Raw genomic sequence first — 7,050 nt, 5'->3', positions numbered from 1 at the left:
TCAAGACGAGAATAGGAATTTATAGTGGTTTAGAGTTGTGATCCCAGATTTATATCAATGCCTCATTAGCTGAAGAGATGGACCATAGGCAGGCTCATTTAGGCAAAGCAAGGAACAGTTCAAGGGATCTCCTAAATCCTTGAGATAAAAGTCATATGTAACAGTATTCAGGCAACTTCCTCAATGCTGGGAAGTCAGTCAGTGTTGTATTTCTGCCAGTTCTAGAAATAAATACAATACCTTGCATCTTACTTTGATCCTGTGATCTCACTTCACCCTTCACAACAACCCTGTGAGGTAGGTAGCCCATAATATCCTTAATGTTAATTTTAGAGATGAATAATAGTCACAGGGAGATTGAGGAGCTCTGTTCAGGCTTCAGAGTTGTTTATTTGGAGAACTGGGCCTGGAACTCAGGCCTTCCCACTGCCTGGTTCATACGTCTCCAACATGCACAGCGTTCTCCAACATGCACTACTCATTCTGTTCAGGTTTGTCAGTACAGTTAATGTAAGATGTGTCCGAGAATGATAGGGATCTTGGTAATATCTGAATATTAGGGGGAAGTAAAGATAGTGCCTAGCGCCCTCACACCTGGAAATGATGTTCTGCTGACTCCCAGCAGCTCTCATGCCGAGGATAAAGGTCGAACCGTGAGCACTCAGCCCGCGGGAGTCCTTGAACAAGTTAGGAGGGGAGTTCAGGTCTATTCACTCCCATGGCATGTTCATTTCCTTTGTCCCCATAGCTGTCTCTAAGTGAGGATAAGGTCGGTGATTCATGAGTTGCTAAAGTCTGTGGAGGAAGCTACTCTTATGTAAACACCACAGATGCTGAATAGCTGAAGAAAACTAATTATTCAAAGTTGACTTTTATTGTACTTTGAAACTAAATTTTCTGTCATTCCACGTCTCTATTCTTTCCCTTTCTTTGAGTTCTTTCTTTCCCTCCCTCCCTCCCTCCCTCCTTCCTTCCTTCCTTCCTTCCTTCCTTCCTTCTGTCCTTCCTTCCTTCCTTCCTTCCTTCCTTCCTTCCTTCCTTCCTTCCTTCCTTCCTTTCTTCCTTCCTTCCTTCCTTCCTTCCTTCCTTCCTTCCTTCTGTTCTTCCTTCCGTCCGTCCTTCCTTTTTGCAAATACCCAAGTATCAGTAGCTTCAGAGGTAATGTCTTGCTCACATCAGATCAAAAATGAGTATTTCTGATCAGCAGGTGGCTCTCCTCCAAGCAGCAACAGGGCACAGGCTGTCCATGCTTGGGCTCTGTAGCATCCAGGCTCCCCACCAACATGAGGGAGGCCTCCTGGGTCATGGTGCTCACCTCCACCAAGCCAGCAGAAGTGAAAAGAGCCTGCAGCATTGCACGTGGGGAGACTAATGTGGACTTCTCAGGGAATGGCATGGGTTACTCCTGCTCGCATCCCATTTACTAGAGTTTGGTCAAGGTTCACACCTCCCATGATGGGCACTGGGAAGCATCTATCTGTGTGCCAGGAAAGCAGGAGCCAGGTTTGGAGAAGAGCTGGCGGTGTGCTTGCTAACTAGCAGGTAGATGAAGTCTCTTCCTAACAGAGCTGTATTTGGCCACGAGTCACAGAAGCAATATCAGGACACACAGGACAACAATAATATGTAAAGATGAACCACTTACTTTGAATAAGCCCCCAAGTGGTACCGATGTCCTCTACTGCAAGTAGGCAATTTTAAATTGAAAAGAAGTTTTCAAATAGTACAGCTCCTGAAAGAAAATATATAAAAAGCAGGTAAGTAAAAAATTAAAACCCATTGAGAACCACCATACCATTTTGATCTATTTCCCATATAAGAATTTTAATCATTAAAATAATTTTATTTCAAATACATTATAATCCCATCTCCAAATAAACTATATTTCTATTTATACTTAAACATAGGATTTTGTTTGTTTGTTTGTTTGAGACGGAGTTTCACTCTTGTTGCCCAGGCTGGACTGCAATGGCACAATCTTGGCTCAGCGCAACCTCTGCCTCCCAGGTTCAAGCAATTCTCCTACCTCAGCCTCCCGAGTAGCTGGGATTACAGGTATGTGCCACCATACCCATCTCATTTTATATTTTTAGTAGAAGTAGGGTTTCTCCATGTTGGTCAGGCTGGTCTCGAACTCTCGACCTCAGGTGATCTACCTGCTTTGGCCTCCCAAAATGCTGGATTACAGGCATAAGCCACCGCGCCAGGCCAAACATAGGTTTTATGTGATTGCAGTGGTAAGGAAATATAATTTTAAGCACTACCCTTTCATTCTGTAATAATGCTTTACACTAGCATAGCACATTGCTACATGCAAAAGACATTTTTGCATGTTTTTGTGATCTTATTTCAGATTTTTCTCTTTTTCATGTATTTGTGTAGTCTTCATATTTACAACCTTTAATACAATGTATGTGTTGTTAGTTGAATAACTATAGCAGGCTTAATTATTCTTTTTTTAAATTTTAATTTTCTCCCCGCCTCCCCACGGTGGTCAAGGTTAGTGCTCCTTCTAGATCCTTTTCAAATCTTTTCAACATTTTCATGTTCATAGAAATGCGAATAATTTTAGATTCTTTTGGAAGGCTAGCTGGTAGAATGTATTAAAATTTAAAATGTATGTGCTCTTTGGCCAAGAAATCTCCTTTTTAAAAAAATTTTATTTCCAGAGATTGGATAGCTGGAAAACACATTGAGAAATTATTCATAGTAGCAAATGGAAAAACAAAAGCCCAGAGTGAAATAGTAAAAACCTGGTGACAAAGTGGTTGTCCAGTAATAGAATATTTTGTAGCCATTAATGAGAATGAAATGGAGTTATATCAGTAGAATTGAAGGGATTTCCGTAAAGTATTGGTAAGTGAGACAAAATGCAGCCATTGTGCAGAATGTGTAGTAGAATTCCATTTCTGGAAAATAGACAAGATAGAAACAAACAAAAACAAAACTGTAAAATATAGATGACCCAAATGAAAGCACAGATATGTTCACATCCTAGTCACAAATTTTATTTTTTCATATAGCTGGGATAGTGATATTCCAGTGACACTTATCTGTTTCTTTGGAGCAGAAATTATTACCCACCTCTAATACCTCATGATAACAAGCATTGTAAATATGTGGTCCAAAGACATTCCTTTAGAATACAAAGGTTTGGCCAGGGATGGCAGCTCTTGCCTGTAATCCCAGCACTTTGGGAAGCCGAGGTGAGTGGATCCCTTGAGCCCAGGAGTTCGAGACCTGCCTGGACAATATGGCAATACGTACACTTTTTGTATTTTTGGTAGAAACCCCATCTCTACCAAAAAATACAAAAAAATAACTTTGTGTGGTGGCACACACCTGTAGTCCCTGCTACTCAGGAGGCTGAGGTGAGAGGGCTGCGTGAGTCTGGGAGGCAGAGCCAAGATTGCACCACTGCACTCCAGCCTGGGCAACAGAGAGAGATCCTATCTCAGAAAAACAAAACAGAGCAAAACAAAACAAAAAAAGGGTTAAAGGAGACATTTATTTTGAATGTGCACAAGTAATGTTATTCTTAGTCAATGATTTTGCTTTACATTTTCAGTACTGCTTTAAAAGCATGATGATATTTGTGCCTGGAATAAAATAAAATAGTGAGTTAAAGAGTGTGTCTGTCCTAAAAATGATAAGGATGATGACTAACTTTCCTAGTTTTTAACTATGTTCCAGATATATGGCTGATTGCTTTACATATATTATCTTATTTGTCGCAATTCTGAGAGGTATTATTATTTGCTCCATTTTACAGGAAAACCCAGAAATATTAATATTTATCTAAGGTTATACAGCTTGTGAGTTGTAAAAGTCAGATTTGGAATCAGAGTGGCTGACACCAAAGCCTGTGTGCTCAGTCTCCCTCCTAAATGGCCTTGTAGTGTCTTTCTATGAAATGAACAATTTTCCATACATGAAATTAATGCTTTCTTGAAATATCATGGATAGAGTTAATTTTCTTCAATTAAATAATAATTTATAACTGACTTATTTTTTAAAATTAGATACATGTTCCTAAGGTCTAACTTTTTGTCAAATGATGCTATAAAGTTATATATGTATATATACATGTCTCTCTATATATTTATTTATGTCCATGTAGAATATAATGTGTATATATATAGAACGTTATATATTATTATATATTATAAATACTGTTACCTTTGGCATACACACACGTGTATATAGAGAGTGGAGTGCTGTGAGTGGGGTGGAGAAACTTTGTACTTTATTCTGTGTCTGGGCAGTGGTTTCACTTTTCTCTTGTTTGGGTTCTAGATGGCAGGAGGGAAGATGAGCTCTGGGCTGCTCATCCTATGGGTTTTTGTATTGCTTTCAGAATTTCCAGATACTTTGCTTAAGTCAGTGCCCCAAGAAAGACTGGAAGTGGTAGATGCAGCTATAAGATGAAGGAACCTGAACAATCCATGAACAGGAGGAGTTTGAGGTAATTATATTTAAAACGTTAAATAATGTTTCTATTTTGTATGTCGATTATTGCTCAATTCAATATAATTTATCTCATAATGATATTTTCACTTTCAGTAAAATCCAAGTGTAAGTAGACTTGGATATATACTAAAAGTAATAAAATGAGATTAGCCATATTGCAAAGTAGAATTTCTGTTCTAGATTTTTAAAAATCAACTTTATAAGCATAGAGGATTCATGGGATAATTGTGAGTTCTCTATTTTGCTAAGGATGGTAAAAATGTATTAGGCATACATTAAAATGTTTCTGTATTATAATCTCTTAAGCCTAAATAAAATTTTTCAGTACATAAAGGGCTATCTATTCAAAATTAAAAGTATTCAGGAGTAGAAAGAAAAAGTATTCAGATTAGAAAGAAAAAATAAAAAAAGTAACAAAATCCACAAAAACATCAATAACTTCTTATGCTGCAATGTTTAAAAACTGCGGACTTGTGAACCAGGAAGGCAGAGGTTGCAGTGAGCCGAGATGGTGCCACTGCACTCCAGCCTGGGCGACAGAGTGAGACTCCGTCTCAAAACAAAAACAAAACAAACTGCAGAATTTCTTCTAAGACAAAACTCAAACATCTTCCTTATTGATACTCTGAAGACAAAATTAGGTTTGCATTTCCACAAAGTGCAAGCTTACTGGAGGAAGCAAGCAGCTTGGTTGACAGGGCATCTGTCTGCACTCAGGGAATGTCACTCCACTGTTATTTTGATCCTCTTATAGACTCCCCTAGTTTTAGGAAACATAGCCAAGGACTGGATATCAGGAATTCTCACTATGAATTGATGGAGATCTGCTAATGAATCTTTTCTTAATTGCCCAAAGACAAAATAGTAATTGTTTTTGGTGTAGCATCACAGGGATGGGAAAAGTTTTCATTTCTCATGCCAACTCTGACGCAATGGTCGTTGCTTCTTAGGTTGAGAAGGATTTTGAGGCCAGCTTCAATTCTGAGTTCAGTCAAAGTGTTCTGGGACCAGTACCTCATGCTGAACTTTGGAGTTTACCATATTTGATAGACTGACCTTATGTGGACATTTTTCCTATTGCAAATACATAAAAATGTTTAATGTAAAGAGTGTCAGGAAAACACTTGAAAGTATATATTCGAGCAAGCAAGAAAGGGAAAGTTGTGGTTTTCACAAACAAAAAGAAAACTGCAATTTAGAAGGGAGAGCTACAGTTGATGCTGAGGTGTGCCGTGGGCTTAGGTCTCAGGAGCTGTGGACTGGGAGTTTAATGCTTAATCACGACAAGGCATGGCTTGAGGGCTGGAACTCAGTCCCTCAATTCAAGATACTCAAAGGGCTACTGGTCTTTGTAAAGGAACTACACAAACAAATATCTTCGGGTCAGACCAAAACCTTGAATTTAATAGAAGCAAAGATAAAAATGTATCTGAGGAGACCTTTCCACAACTAAGGGTACATGGGACTCCTACTGAAAAACACCTTTTGCTGAAGATGAGCTAAAATAAATTGCAGACTACGTGAGGGACAAACCCACTGTGGTGCAGAGTCAGCAGATGCAATAAGTGGGAACACGGTAACCAAGACTGTGAGAAAACAGAACGATCCAAAAGAGACATAAAATAGAAATGCTGAAAATGAATAGAAATAAATGATAGAAGTGATAAGACAAGCAAAAGACCTTCTAAGAAAAGAATAAGCAAATTTGAAAAAGAACGAAATAGAAATTGTGAAAAGGAAAAATATTGACATTTAGAATTCAGTAGATGGGTCAAAGAACAAACTAGTCATAGTAGAAGGCAGAATTATTGAATCAAAAGGTAGAGCTAAAGAAATTACCCAGAATATAGTACAGAGAGATAAGGAAATGGAAATTTCAAGGGAGTTTTTGTGATTTGTATGATAGACTAAGGAGACCAAATCCAAATCCAAATGAGAGTTCTGGAATGAATATCTTCAGAGAATTGGGGAAATGTAATATTGGAAGACTAGGAGGCTGGTAATTTTCTAGAAATGAAGAAAAATTTGAGTCCCCAGAATAAAGAAGCACACTCCAGCAACTGCAATCTCTCTTTCTCCTTTTGTCCATCAGTTTTTTTCCTCTCAATTATGTTATTGCTATCAGCAAGAAAAGATATTGTAACAACTTGTCATAGTAAAATAAAACAAATTTCCCTTGTCTGCTACTGCTCCAGATACTACTCCATTCCTCTGCTCCCTTTCACAGCAACACTCATTCAGAGAGTTGCCTGAAGTCCCCATGTATACTTTCTCTGCTCTTATTCTTTCTCGAAACCCCTCTAATCAGGATTTCATCCTGGTCACCACACAGGAACAGTTTATTAAAATTGCTGAGGATACTCACATTGCCAAATCCAGTGGCCGATTCTCCATCTTCATGATGTGCAACCAGCAGCATTGGACAGAGTCGCGTGCTTTCTCCTCTTGGAAACATTTTCTTCACTTGGCTTCTAGGGACCACTTTCTCTGGGTTCTCCTCATACTGTTCTGGTTGTTCCTTTTCAGTTTCCTTGTTGGTTCCTTTTTACCTCTGAACCTTAAACATGAAGTTTTTGAGGA

At 38.6% G+C, this 7,050-nt stretch overlaps 1 long non-coding RNA gene across 2 annotated transcripts in view; it reads left to right on the top strand.

Annotated features, from left to right (window-relative positions):
• The first annotated feature begins 4,312 nt into the window (after positions 1 to 4,312).
• Positions 4,313 to 7,050, top strand: part of LOC140709004 (uncharacterized) — a 43,008-nt gene continuing 40,270 nt past the window's right edge. For both annotated transcript variants that reach the window (XR_012089321.1, XR_012089320.1), the window contains exon 1: positions 4,313 to 4,465. This is a non-coding gene — a long non-coding RNA (uncharacterized lncRNA). The remainder of the gene's footprint in view (positions 4,466 to 7,050) is intronic.

Source organism: Chlorocebus sabaeus, chromosome 18 (genome assembly GCF_047675955.1).
Source record: "Chlorocebus sabaeus isolate Y175 chromosome 18, mChlSab1.0.hap1, whole genome shotgun sequence".
Classification (NCBI taxonomy): Eukaryota; Metazoa; Chordata; class Mammalia; order Primates; family Cercopithecidae; genus Chlorocebus; species Chlorocebus sabaeus.
This window is presented reverse-complemented; position numbering and strand designations above follow the sequence as displayed.